Source organism: Denticeps clupeoides, chromosome 15 (genome assembly GCF_900700375.1).
Source record: "Denticeps clupeoides chromosome 15, fDenClu1.1, whole genome shotgun sequence".
Taxonomy (NCBI): domain Eukaryota; kingdom Metazoa; phylum Chordata; class Actinopteri; order Clupeiformes; family Denticipitidae; genus Denticeps; species Denticeps clupeoides.
Genome location: NC_041721.1, coordinates 16,779,876 through 16,794,154, shown reverse-complemented (window position 1 = coordinate 16,794,154; position 14,279 = coordinate 16,779,876). Strand labels below are relative to the sequence as shown.

Here is a 14,279-nt window from a genome sequence, read left to right as displayed (position 1 = left end):
TCTGCCCGGATTCCAGCTGCTGCGGGCGGACAGAACAAAGGAGAGCGGTAAGAGGAAAGAAGGGGGACTGGCAATGTTTGTGAACGACAGTTGGTGTAACCCTGGGCACATCACTGTGAAAGAGCAACTTTGCAGTAGAGACATTGAGCTGTTAGCCGTTAGCATGCGACCATACTACCTCCCCAGGGAATTCTCGCATGTTATCGCGATAACGGCGTATGTCCCCCCCTCGGCCAACGCGGAGGCAGCCTGTGACTCTCTCCACTCTGTGGTCAGCAGACTGCAGACACAATCCTCTCAGGCTCTGTTTCTAATATCGGGTGACTTTAATCACGCACCACTGGACTCTGTGGGGCAGTGGTGGCCTAGCGGTTAAGGAAGCGGCCCTGTAATCAGAAGATTGCCGGTTCGAATCCCGATCCGCCATGGTACCACTGAGGTGCCACTGAGCAAAGCACCGTCCCCACACACTGCTCCCCGGGCGCCGGTCATGGCTGCCCACTGCTCACTCAGGGTGATGGGTTAAATGCAGAGGACAAATTTCACTGCACCGTGTGCTGTGCTGCTGTGTATCACATGTGACAATCACTTCACTTTATACTTTATACACTGCCTACCTTCACCCAGTACGTGACATGCACCACCAGAGAAAATAAAACATTGGACTTACTGTATGCCAACACAAAAGAAGCATACAGTTCATCACCTCTCCCTCCCCTGGGAAGATCTGATCACAACCTGGTGCACCTTGTCCGAGTGTACGAGACCTTAGTGAGCAGGGAGCCAGCAGTCACCCGCACAGTACAGAGATGGTCTGAGGAGAGCGAGGAGGCTCTAAAGGACTGTTTTGAGTCGACTGTGTGGGATGTGCTGTGTGACGACCATGGGGAGGACATAGACAACATTGTGACATGCATTACTGAATACATAAACTTCTGTGTGGATAACACAGTACCCACCAAGACTGTACGGTGCTACCCCAACAACAAACCCTGGATTACTACAGAAATCAAGGCCGTCCTCAAGCAGAAGAGGAAGGCCTTCAAGTCAGGAAACAAGGAGGAGCTGAAAAGGGTGCAGACTAATCAGGGATGAAAAGGACAGCTACAGGCAGAGGATGGAAAACCAGCTCCAGCAGAACAATGTCTGCGGAGTCTGGAAGGGCCTCAGAACCATCTCAGGCCACAAAGAAAAGAACTCTCTGCCGGTGGGGGATGTGAGGTGGGCAAATGAGCTGAATCACTTTTTCAACAGGTTTGATTCATCTGCCACTGACTCTCCCCCCAAACTGTCCTCTCTGATGCAGCCCTTAACACCTGCTGCAGATACCCCCACCTCTATTCACACCTCCTCTACACCCCCCAGCCCCACCTCTATTCACACCTCCTCTACACTTCACACCGCTGACTGCTCCCCCTCCCCAACCACGGCATCCAGCACCCATCCAGCACACGGCTCCAGCCTGTCTCTCTCAACCATGCAGGTTAGGAGAGAACTGAGGAGGATGAAAGCCAGGAAGGCAGCGGGCCCAGATGGAATCAGCTCAAGGCTTGTCAGGTCCTGCGCAGATCAGCTGTGCGGGGTGTTGACGCACATTTTTAACCTGAGCCTGAAGCTGGGGAGAGTCCCACAGCTCTGGAAAACCTCTTGTGTGGTACCAGTGCCAAAGACTCCACATCCCAAGGACCTCAACAGCTACAGGCCGGTGGCGCTGACATCCCACCTGATGAAGACCCTGGAGCGGCTGATCCTGACCCAGCTTCGGCCTATGGTGAGCTCATCACTGGACCCGCTTCAGTTTGCTTACCAGCCTGGCATTGGAGTGGATGATGCCATCATCCACCTCCTACATCGTTCCCTCTCTCTCACCTGGAGACCGCTAGGAGCACTGTGAGAATAATGTTCTTTGATTTCTCCAGTGCTTTCAACACCATTCTACCCACAATCCTGAGGGACAAGCTGGAGCACACAGAGTGGACCATCATCTAGCCACATGGATCCTGGACTACCTCACTAACCGACCACAGTATGTGAGAACTCAGGGCTGTGTGTCAGACACAGTTGTCTGCAGTATGGGGGCTCCACAGGGAACGGTTCTTGCGCCTTTCCTCTTCACAATCTATACTGCAGACTTCTCACACAACTCCACCAACTGCTTCCTGCAGAAGTTCTCTGACGACTCTGCAATAGTCGGCCTCATCACTGATGGGGACGACAGGGAGTACATGGAACTGACAAGGGACTTTGTGGACTGGTGCCAGCAGAACTACCTCCAGATCAACACTGGAAAAACCAGGTGGTAGACTTCCGCAGGCACAAACATCCTCCACTGCAACCACTGGACATCCAGGGTATGGCCATTGAGGCAGTGGAGAGCTACAAGTACCTTGGTGTTCACCTGAACAATAAACTGGACTGGACTCATAACACTAATGCACTTTATAAAAAAGGGCAGAGTAGGCTGTACCTGCTGTGGAGGCTCAGGTCTTTTGGAGTACAGGGGCCACTTTCTATGACTCTGTAGTGGCATCAGCCATCTTTCACGGTGTGGTCTGCTGGGGTAGCAGCATCTCCGCTGGGGACAGGAAGAGGCTGAACAGGCTGATCCAGAGGGCCAGCTCTGTTCTAGGAAGCCCTCTGGACCCAGTGGAGGTGGTGAGTGACAGGAGAATGGTGGCTAAGCTGTCATCCCTGTTGGACAACATCTCCCACCCCATGCAAGAAACTCTGACAGCACTGAGCAGCTCCTTCAGTGGCAGGCTACTGCACCCACGATGTGGGAAGGAGAGGTTCAGTGGGGCAGTGGTGGCCTAGCGGTTAAGGAAGCGGCCTCGTAATCAGAAGGTTGCCGGTTCGAATCCCGATCCGCCAAGGTGCCACTGAGGTGCCACTGAGCAAAGCACCGTCCTCACACACTGCTCCCCGGGCGCTGGTCATGGCTGCCCACTGCTCACACAGGGTGATGGGTTAAATGCAGAGGACAAATTTCACTGTGTGCACCGTGTGCTGTGCTGCTGTGTATCACATGTGACAATCACTTCACTTTATAAATTGTAAATTTGTACATATATACAGATACATATTTATGTTATTTTTTGTGATGCTATTACCTTCTGCTTCTGTCCACTTTCTGCCGTGACAAGTGCAATTTCCCACTTGTGGGACTAATAAAGGTTTATCTTATCTTATCTTATCTTAGCTTTATACAATTATATAAATATACACCAGGTGAACACGATCAGGGAACATTACACAGGACGAACATGAAACTCCGGTCCGCGGTCCGGACAGTACTCCCACCTCAAAGGCACTACCACTGGGAGTGCCCCACAAAACAGTCCATGAAAGGGGGGAGAAGTCCATAAGGATGAGTGGCGGCTGTCCTGCACCAGCGGCGTCAGGCCCGGGCCAAAGCACGGCTCGTCCGTGGGGGACTGGCATCCTGTCCGCCGTCCACAGGCACCCGTCGCTCCGAACATGGACAGCGTGACAGATCCTCTCGACTCCACGGTAGCTTTCGTAGGCCGCCGAGAGTCTGTCACGCTTGGGGAACCGATAAAAACAGGACATGGATCATGGCGGGGAACTGGTGATTACTGGAGGTGCGTCGCTGGAATCCGCACGAGATGGCGGCGTCAGGGGACGTCCATACATGGAACCTTGAACATGGGTCTGTGGGGCAGACGTCCTCCCGACCAACCATGGCTCCCTGGATCTCAGCGGGGCGTAGATCGGCTGCATCCACATGGTCGGGTCATTCTTCTGTCATGGTTGGGCTGGACATGGCGATGAAAGAGGACGCATTCACACGATTTCACGCGACAGGGGTTTAATACAAACTACACAAGACAAGGGAACATTAACACGCACAATGACCCGACGGTGAACAGACACGAACAGAATAGCTTTATACAATTATATAAATATACAACAGGTGAACACGATCAGGGAACATTACACAGGACGAACATGAAACTCCGGTCCGAACTCCGGATCCAGAGTCACCCCTGCCGGTCTGGATCATGACCGCCACTTTGTGATCGGGTGGCACAGCTATTGCTGTTGACCAGCTCCACCACAAAACGGGCACCGGCGTGGTTGAGTACCCTCACTTCCGCGTTGCTGACGTATCCAGCCTTCATGGCTGAATTAAAAACTACGTTCTGCCATCCGGACGTCGTGGAAGACGTCACGTCACAGCTCTACCATCTGCGGCAGGGTTCCTCATCCGTCAGTCAATTCACCGCAAAATTACGGGCCTTGGCTGCCAAGACTCTGCTGGATGCAGAATTATTTATTATGAAGGGCTGGCCCCGCAAAAAGAGATGCCGGACCCCCTCCATCACCACCTCGACCCGCTGTCACTTATACAGACAATCGGGGGAAACCCATGCAGCTCGGGCCCTCACCAATCAGTAGAGAGTGCGGCAATTTTGGGAGGGCCTGTGTGCATTCTGCGATTCCCCTTTACACCATCACGCAGTCTTTCCCATCCGTCCGGGAAATGGGGCACCCAGTTGATTTGAGCAGCACAATCAACTGGGTCTCTTCCTCCCCCCTCATTGACGTCGACATCCTGACTTAGGATAGACCATACCTAGACCATACCTTCGTCAGACTGCATAAAATCCCCACAGAACCCCTTTTATCTCCAGTCATCATCACCTCCGTGGACGGTCGGCTCGTTTCTTCGAGACCCATCATTCGGTGGCTCTGTGGTTTGTGTCTATTCCCATGTCCAAAACATCCATTTTCATATCACCACCATCATCACCTCACCATACCGCACTTCTCTTGGTCATCGGGCATGGTGTTGGAATGGGGAGCACATTGTCATCGACATTGTCTGCCACGGCCCTCTCCAACCTCCATGTCAACATCAGAGTCATCACATCCCGTCCTAGACACCATCCCTGCCTGTTACCACGACCTATCTTCAGCCCGTCCAAAGCTTCCCAGCTACTACCTCATCAGACAGGCAACATGGCCATTGACCTGCTACCAGGAACCACGCCACCTAGAGGTTATCTGTACTCCCTCTCTAAAGCAAAGCAATTCCATCCATGTGACCGGGAGCAACGCTGAGATAAATTGACAAGATGGCCACTGCCAGCCGCTCAGTCATTGATTGGCATCCGTCAACTCGACTCAACTCCTTCTTCACCTCCATCCAGTAAGACTTATCCTGCGCTCACATTCTTGTCCTGTGCTGGGACCATGGCAGAAGGCAAGAGACAACGAGGAGGAGATAAACAACACAAGGATCAGTCTTACTTTGAACAGGTGAGAAGGGATGGAGTTGAGTCATTCTGAGTGAAGTGGAACAATGACAGAGCAATGCACTCATCAGCTCTTCCACATTTCACACTTCCACATTCTCCGGGTCCCGTGAGCATGATCCTGTGACAAACATATAATGACTAGTTGGAGTAAGTACTTACTTCAGTAGTAAGTTTAAGTGTGGTAAGTGCTATGAGACCAATGGAACTAACCAAAATAACGAGTCTGACTTGAGATGAATAACAAGGTTGAAACTAAATTTATAACCATATCCTGTGTTCTGTCTAGACTCAGTATATGATTTTTTTTATTGGGTTAGTCACGATGCCTCAAGGCAACCCATGCTCTTTTCCAGGGTCTCATGAGCCATACAAGGTCTTTACTAGTTTCATGATAATATAATTATCAATTTTTTTTATTTCAGAACTACATTTTAATCGGGTAGCTTGTAACAAATGACATTTCCTAAATCATCTTCCCAACACGGTTGATTAATAAGAAAGATTAGTAAGATTAATAAGATTAATAAGAAAGATTTTAAAACAACAGGAGGTGAACCTAGAGTATTTCAGGGTTATTTTTCCTATATAAAGAATTTAATAATGATTTTGCAGCAAGGTATAAGTAAGAGTGACCGAGAGTTAAGTGCACTTTTAAAATTACACAGGTTGCTTTAGGAGATGCAAGAAAATACGCAAATTAAAACAGAAGTGGCTGAGCAGGGTTGGATCCTTGAAAGTCGACTTAATTAGTATTAAAATAATCTGGAGAAAATAAAAGCAAAGATGCAGGACCTGCATGAGGAAGTGTACAAAATGCATGTGGTGAGACAGTGGTGAGTGGTCGAAGGAGGATGTTCAGCAGGACGCAGAGGAGGCACAAATACAGGGAATGTATGATGAAGACATTGATCAGATGAAGCCCAACATCTTGTAGATGCACAACATAGACATAAAATCCCCAGTTTAGGACTATGATATTGTCACGACTACGGATTTACGAGGGAAGAAAGCGCAGAGGTCTGACATTCTGGGAATGGGTTTTTAATTATTAAACAAACAGTAAACACAAAAAAACAATGGCGCGGTGGCCAAAACGGGAAATACAGGGGAATAAACTTAAACAAACCCGCAGGCGTGTGGCGATTGCCAGAACTCAAAACACACATGAAACAAAACCAGGTCAAGTTCGTGCAGAGAGTCCACGAAAATGGCGTCCCTCCTGAAGGGGCGGAAAACAAGGGTATTTAAGCACAGCTGCAGTCAATCCTGACAGAGCCCCCCCTCCAAGGGCTACGTCCTCGGAGCCCCAACAATACCATCAGTGGAGGCGGCGGGGTGGACGGCGGCAACCACAGGGCTCCTGACCTGCTGTATCCTCCCTTTGGAGGACCCGGTCCCTCGGACTGGCTCCCCGGTGAGGTCAGGCGTGGCGGCCCCGGTCCCTCGGGCTGGCTCCCCGGCGAGGTCAGGTGTGGCGGCCCCGGTCCCTCGGGCTGGCTCCCCGGCGAGGTCAGGTGTGGCGGCCCCGCTCCCTCGGACCTGCACAGAAAAATCAGGGCTGATCCATCCGGGTACGTGCGGGCCCTGTCTCCGCACGTCCCCTCTGATGCGTTTTGCGTCTTTCCCTGCACCGCACAGAGAGGTGGTCCTGGAGCCTCCGGCGACCATTCCAGGCACCCCAGGCTGGTGCCTTCTGGGACCATACAGCCCCTCTCGCTGCACGGCACTGGTGCGAAGAGGGGGGCATTGCCGGACCATCCGGCTAGCCCCTTCTGCGTCCGTTGGGACAAGCAGACCCTCTTCCTGCCTGTCCCAGCTGGGTCCTCATGCCTACCTGGGGGCTCTATGGTGCTCCACCCCTCTGGAGGCGGACCCAGGCCCATGCCTGGCCCGCCCTCCGTACCAGCTACCGGAGGATCCAGCTCTGTCGCTTCCCCACCTACCCTCCCCTCAGGAGGAGCCCCCAACCCAAACTGCACCCCCCCAAAAAATTATTTGGGGGAGCACCCCCCCCCGGCTGGACTTAGGGGTACCTTGGGGCTCATCCACCTCGCCTTGGACCAGTGCAGTCAGGTTGGGAACTCCCTCTTCGGGGTTCGGCTCTGCTGCTGGTTCGCCATCTGGTGGAGACAAAGAGGGGAAGTGGGGGCAACATACGGACACATATGCCATGCACACACACACAGACAGTGACAGACAGAAAAGAGGGTCGTCTGGCTCCCTCTCTTGGGTCTCCGGGACCTCCTCAGGGGGCACAGCCAGGATCTCGGGGGGTGCGACCTTCTCGTCGCCAGCCAGTGCTGAGTCTTTTTGCCCCGGATCCTGACTGGCGCTGGATGTGGTGGGGGGGCAGAGTTCGATCCCTGGCTCAGGCTCTGGCCGATCAAACTCCACCCTCAGTTTCTGCAGGAAGTCCCGAAAACTCCATCTGTCTGTCTCTCCCTGTTGCCAGAGGGCTGTGCCCCAGCCCCATGCTGGGAGCCATCCCGGCACCGACTGCCCAATCGGCGTGATCCTCATCGTAGTCCGTGTCGATCTCGAACCCTCGGAAGTCACGTGGGTCTTCACGGATGTTGCGACAATCTCGGACGCGCCTGCTGGGCGGAGCCATCCCGGCCCCAACCGTCCAACGAAAATCCACGTCATTGTCGCTCTCATCATCCGTGTCCTCCCACCTGTGACTCCGAGGGTCGTCCACCCTGCGGACATCCTGGACCCAGGGTGCGATCAACTCCCATGGGCAGTACTCTGGCCATTCGGGCTGGAGCCTGCCCACCTGCTCTCTGGAGGGACGCCGCCGTTGTCGCTTCTCACCCCCCTGGAAGTGACGTGGGTTCCCACGGACCTCGCGACGATCATGGACGGGCGCGATGGGCAGAGCCCAACTCTCGTCTCCCGTGCTTTCATCATCGTCCGTGTCGTCCCAGTTCACGGAGAGCCTTGCCAGCAGAGCGCAGAGTTCCTGGCTCGACATGCCAAAGATGGTGGGGGTCGCATCCTCTGCGCTCGCTACCCATGTCACTTCCTCGTTGCTGTCGACGGCAACATCCTTGCTCCGCCCACTCACCTGCCGATGTTGTCGCTTCCGGGTTTCGCGGAGTTTCCCGGGGGTGACGTCATCACACGGCGCCGCATACCACGGGCGCCGCGTCTCTTCCGGAGTTTCATGTTAGTCTTGTGCAATGTTCTCTGATCATGTTCACCTGTGTATTATTATCAGTGTATAAAGCTGCCCTGTTGTGTCTGTTTGTCGTCCGGTCATTGTCTGGTGATGTTCCCCAGTCCTGTGTACTACGTATTAAACCCCTGTCCCGTAACGTTGTGCGAATGCGTCCTCCTTCATCGCCATGTCCAGCCATTGTGACATAAATATTTGATAAGGACATAGTTTCTAGTTTTTGTGCAGTCACACATTCTATGCACTTTTTCAACAGCAAATTAAAGTGGTGCTTAACAAGATGAGTGATCTATGCGTAGATTGGTAGTCAATGTTCATCGTGATGATGCTTCATTAGACAGTATTAGTTGCAGATCCATCCTGATTTTAAAGTGGTTTTCTAAATCAACACTTCCTTCGCAGCAACACGTCTTCTGAAAATTCTGGTATGTGTTCATAAAAGATGACATCATATAGCAACTTTCTAGGCTTTCTAGTGCAAATGTATATTGCGTACAGATATATATTGCATACAATAAACTAAATAAATAAACTACTTTTCAGGGTTAACAGGTAAAATAATGGCTACAATATACAGAAAACCTCATGCTGTGTGTGTGTAAAATGAAATATATTAATATTATTATAAATTCCTGAGTCAAAGTTGAGTCAAAATGTGCATTAAATATTTAGGGTGGTAGTAGCCTAGTGGGTAACACACTCGCCTATGAACCAGAAGACCCGGGTTCGAATCCCACTAACTACCATTGTGTCCCTGAGCAAGACACTTAACCCTAAATTGCTCCAGGGAGACTGTCCCTGTAATACTGATTGTAAGTCGCTCTGGATAAGGGCGTCTGATAAATGCTGTATATGTAAACATAAACATGTAAACATATAAACATGTAAAAACAAACATCATATTTTAATATATTTAATTCAACTGAACCTATTCAGCAGCTTTACTGAACTATTAAACAGATTTGAACATTGTTTTTAGGCAAATCACAAATACAGAAATTTCACAATGTGACAGTATGACAGGGAGATTGTCTAATTTATCTTCTTCTATATGTATGAGTTCTTGAAGAAATACGGATTCGGATCAAACTTTGAGTACTGACTTGCTGGACTTGGAAGACCGCCCTGACCCTGAAGAGTGTTCCGAATATTCCAATTTCCTTGTGGACCTTGATGAATGCTTGGGTTTGGACTGATACTTGACGTTTTTAGTGACCACAGGCTTGGCTTGTGCTCTGAAAACAACTACAACGGAGGACCTTCAGTGGCCACAACAATGCTTGGTGCCCTGAATAGGAAGACAAAATTAATGTCATATCAAAAACATTTTTTTGTCACACAGCAGAACCTTACCTGTGTTTTGCAGACCAGATTTCACACAAAGTGAAATAGTCCTCCTGTTATGTGGAACATGGAGCCACTAAAGCAAAGGAAAATTGGCACCCCCAGGACATACCTTCAACACAAACTGATTTAAATTTGCATATAAAAAAGATAAAGATGTAACAAACAAACACCAGTCGTAATTCCTCCCATCAGAAGTGCTCTGACTACCTGAATGTGATCTGCATTTAAAGCAAACAATTCTCACAAAGCCTGTCACAATACCAAATACAAATTCAGGATGTTACACATCACATGTCATTGCAGGACAATAACAGGAACTTGCAAACCATGTATCTCCACAGCAGAAGCCTAAGTTACTCTACACCCCATCCCCCAAAAGCCTCTCACTTTACCATGTGGAGAAGGAAGATAGAAACCTACCTTCTACTGACCAGAGCACAGGAAAATCGTACCAGTTGGTGACGGCTGTGAAGTAGGCCCTCCAAAGGCTGGACCAGTACCAGGCATGATGGCCGATCCACCCTGGCCGTCTATGGTAGAGACCTTCCAGCCCTCCATAGTCATAGACCGATGAACAGCCACCCAAACATGATGAACAGGAACCCCAAAATCTGTATTGCACAGATCTTCATCTTGATGTGGTGAATGAGGATGTTTGCCGCTAAGATGTGGGAGGGTCTGGTCTAACCAACATTTCTTGCTCTCCAGCCTGTTAACCACTGTGAATCAATGCTAGGTGGTTTTCCCACGGCCTGCCGAGAACTCTGCTGAAAATGCTTACCTCAACATTCAGATCGCATTTCCACAACACACAACAGGAAAGAGAGGCCAAGTCGCACTCAGATTCATGTCACATTCCAGTTTTCCACACTCCAGTTCGGAGCTCCAGAGGGGCAGAAATCACAGGCTTTTTAAAAGAAGTCCAGATTGGCTACAGCTGGCAACATCGGCTGTGGCCAATCCTTTATTTAGCAGACAATCCTGACAGAGTCCCCCCTCCAAGGGCTATGTCCTTGGAGCCCCAACAGTACCATCAGTGGCGACGGCGGGGCGGATGGAGGCAAACACAAGGCTCCTGCCCTGCTGTGTCCTTCCCTTTGAGGACCAGGTCCCTCGTGCTGGCTCCCTGGCGTGGTCCCGCATGGCGGCCCCAGACCCTCGGGCTGGCTCTTATATAGTAAAGGCTGTCACTTTGAACAACTGGACACGATTACAGTGCTTCGGACATAGACTGCATTTGGCAATTGGTATGTTAGATTTTATTATACATTTATTACACTTTACATTACTTAATGTATAATTTACATTAGGACACTTTGTAGGGCATACTTTTTTATTAAGAAACAAATTGCGCAAAGATGTTTAATATGAAAACGTATTATAATGTTTTGTAAAAGTATTTTCAACTTGTACCATAGTTGGTACCATAAGTCTGAAGGAAACCGACTGCCCTCAGAATTTTTTGGATGTCATTTTCTTTTTATTTTGCATGTAATGCCTGATAAAGCAGCCGAGCATTGCTTTGTTCATGTCAGTCCAGCTATTCATGTTAGTTCATTGTGCATTAACTAATGTTAACAATGACAACGTTTGATTTTAATAATGTATTAATAAATGCTACAATTAACATGAACTAACATTATTAGTATTGCTCATTGTCAGTTCATTTTAGCTAATGTATTAACTAGTGTATTAACTAACAAATAGCATTATTGTAAAGGGTTACTCAATAGTTGGCTTGTGCAAAAAGCTAGTGGGACATTTATCCCACAATTTGAAAAAAAAAGATGTTAGCCAAAGCCCAGGAAGAACTCCAGCTTCCCCAACATGCCCTCATAAAATCATGCCCAACAAGATGGGGCTCAATGCAACAAATGATAGAAAGGGTTTTGGAGCAACAGGGGGCACTGTCCCAGGTCCTTTCAGCTGACCGTACAACAAGACACATAGTGCCCCAATGGCAAGACACAGATGTTCTAGAATTGGTAAGTAAGGCATTGGGTCCAATTCAGGAGTTCACGCATGCCCTTTCCAGTGAAAACTACATTGTATGTATTGTACATTGTACCTGCTGAACACCAAGATACAGTGGAGGATGAAGATACTGTCTTGACAAAGACTATAAAATCAAAACTTCTGAACTACATCAAAAAACATTATGAGGATGAAACTACCCAAGAGCTTCTGGATACAGCAACATTTTTAGATCCAAGATTCAAAACCAGCTACACTGATGAGGATAAACTGCTTTCTCCATCCATTGACAGTGAGGAAGATCCCCTGAAATGGTGGAGACTCCATCAGATACATTTTCCAAGAATGAGCAGGGTTGCACAAAAGTTTCTTTGTATTCCGTTCATGCTTAAAACCAGAAATGATGGACATGCTGTTTTTTCTTGCAATCTGTTTTTGGTTTTGATTTATGTTAGTTTTTAATTATTGTTATTAACTAGAGTTGAGGTTAGTTAATCTTCATTTATTTTATGTTGTCTGGCTTAAAACACAATCAACAATAGCAAAAAAACTGTGCAAATCATATTTCAAATTAAAACACAATAAAAAAAAGTCACCTCGTAACACAGCACAATATTATAAATGCGTGATGAACATGACCCATAAATGACACACACTTGGCGGAGAAGCAGAAAAGCGGGGAAACAACAGCGTTTTCTTGGTCAGAACAGAGATCGACAAATATTGCATCTCCGATTGTTTTTTAAGATAAAGAAGCAGAAAAGGCTGCAGAAATGCACATATCCATCCCTTAACAGCAACCCAAATTCACTCGGCTCCATCCAGGATGGAAACATATTCGGAAATTCACAACCAAAGAAAAGACTGCTTCTAAACAACACCTGGTACTAATAAATAAATCCCTGCATGGTATCAAAATATATTCACAAATATGTACAATTATGATTGAGAGGGCAGTGGTGTAATAATGCATTAGTGCATTAGGTGCGCATTAGTGCAACAACTAACAAATATCTTGTGAAGTGCTGTATGTAATTTACTGTTGTAATGTAAGCAACATTTATGGGATGCCTCGCCATGGCAAAGTTAGACAATAAAGGCTAACCCTGCCTAACCTTGTCTCCAGTCTCAACAGCAAAGAATTAATTAGGAATGAATATCAGAACACATTTACATTTACAGCATTTACCAGACACCATTATCCAGAGCGGCTTACAATCAGTAGTTACAGGGACAGTCCCCCCCTGGAGACACTCAGGGTTAAGTGTCTTGCTCAGGGACACAATGGTTGCAAGTGGAGTTTGAACCTGGGTCTTCTGGTTCATAGGCGAGTGTGTTACCCACTAGGCTACTACCACCCATTCTTGTCAAATTTTTTTACCTCAACAATGTATAACCTGCAGCTCCCGATGGAGGAGGAAGACAAGAGAGCGCAGCCCAGAGGAAAAAAAATATTTTATACTCGACATTTGACTCCCAAAAAAGTTGCCACATACCAATCAGGATTGTCCTTTCATGTCTCTGCCTTATCCAGATACAGGAAGACATGGACTTTCTCGTCATGACACCTCAAACCTCTTGTTTGGGGGAGGCTGTAGCTTGATAAAGATACAAGGCACAAAATGCCATGAACCTGGAATTTCCCATCTTAAGTGTTGCAAAAAAATGAACTAAATCTAAATAAAGTGTTTAAAGTTGAGAATTTTTTGGAATAAAACACTGTGGGGAAAAAAATACATGGATTTGGTCAAATGGCTGGGTTGGCCTTCAAAATTTAACAGCTGGGTCCCTGAAAGAGATGTAGCTGACATTAAAAAAAAAACATTGTTCCACAACCTGGTCCTTCATTTACACTGATCCAAGCCATGGGTGATGAGGGATTTTATGTAACACTTCCAAGCAAATCACCTCAGAGCATGTACCCTGATAACACTATTTCCAAGTACATAATTAAGCTTGCAAGACCTTTGATATTAAAGGGTGATTAGGAAGTGGCATTAATCAAAATCCAGTATCTGAGAGCATGGGTGAGCTTTGGAGAGTTTGGTCTTTTTGACCAAAAATATAGGGAGACATCGGGTGTCGCGATACGTGTGGGTTATTACACAACCATTACAGAAATCAACATTCATATGTCGGTGCCCGGTGTTACATTTGGTTATGATGTTATGAATAAAGTTTGTGTTGTAGCAATTACCAATTACCATACCATAATTACCATGGTATTATCCAGTATAGCTGTAGAAGTGAAATATGATCAGAACTGTCTCATACCACTTAAATACAGAAAGGTGAATTCATTATAGCAAAGCCGCATCAAAAAGCAGCTGCTAAAAAAAAAGTCACAAAGTGGTCAGTAACGTCATGAGGCCTGACCACAATGATGGTGGCCAGGATGGTTCGGGTAGTGATGCAGAGGAGGGCTCTGGAAAAACCTCCTGGTATGAGACGCGTCACACACACGCAGAAAAACAAAGTGAAGAAGAAAAAAGTTTACT

At 47.9% G+C, this 14,279-nt stretch overlaps 1 long non-coding RNA gene across 2 annotated transcripts; it reads right to left on the bottom strand.

Annotated features, from left to right (window-relative positions):
* Window positions 1-9,571: 9,571 nt before the first annotated feature.
* Window positions 9,572-10,425, bottom strand: LOC114765363 (uncharacterized). Of its 2 annotated transcripts, none has more exons than XR_003742604.1 (3): window positions 10,228-10,425; window positions 9,814-9,916; window positions 9,572-9,748 (listed from the first exon to the last, which is right to left on the bottom strand). It is a non-coding gene; the product is annotated as an uncharacterized LOC114765363 (long non-coding RNA). The 2 variants fall into 2 exon arrangements; XR_003742603.1 differs by lacking the exon at window positions 10,228-10,425 and adding an exon at window positions 10,015-10,049.
* Window positions 10,426-14,279: the final 3,854 nt, after the last annotated feature.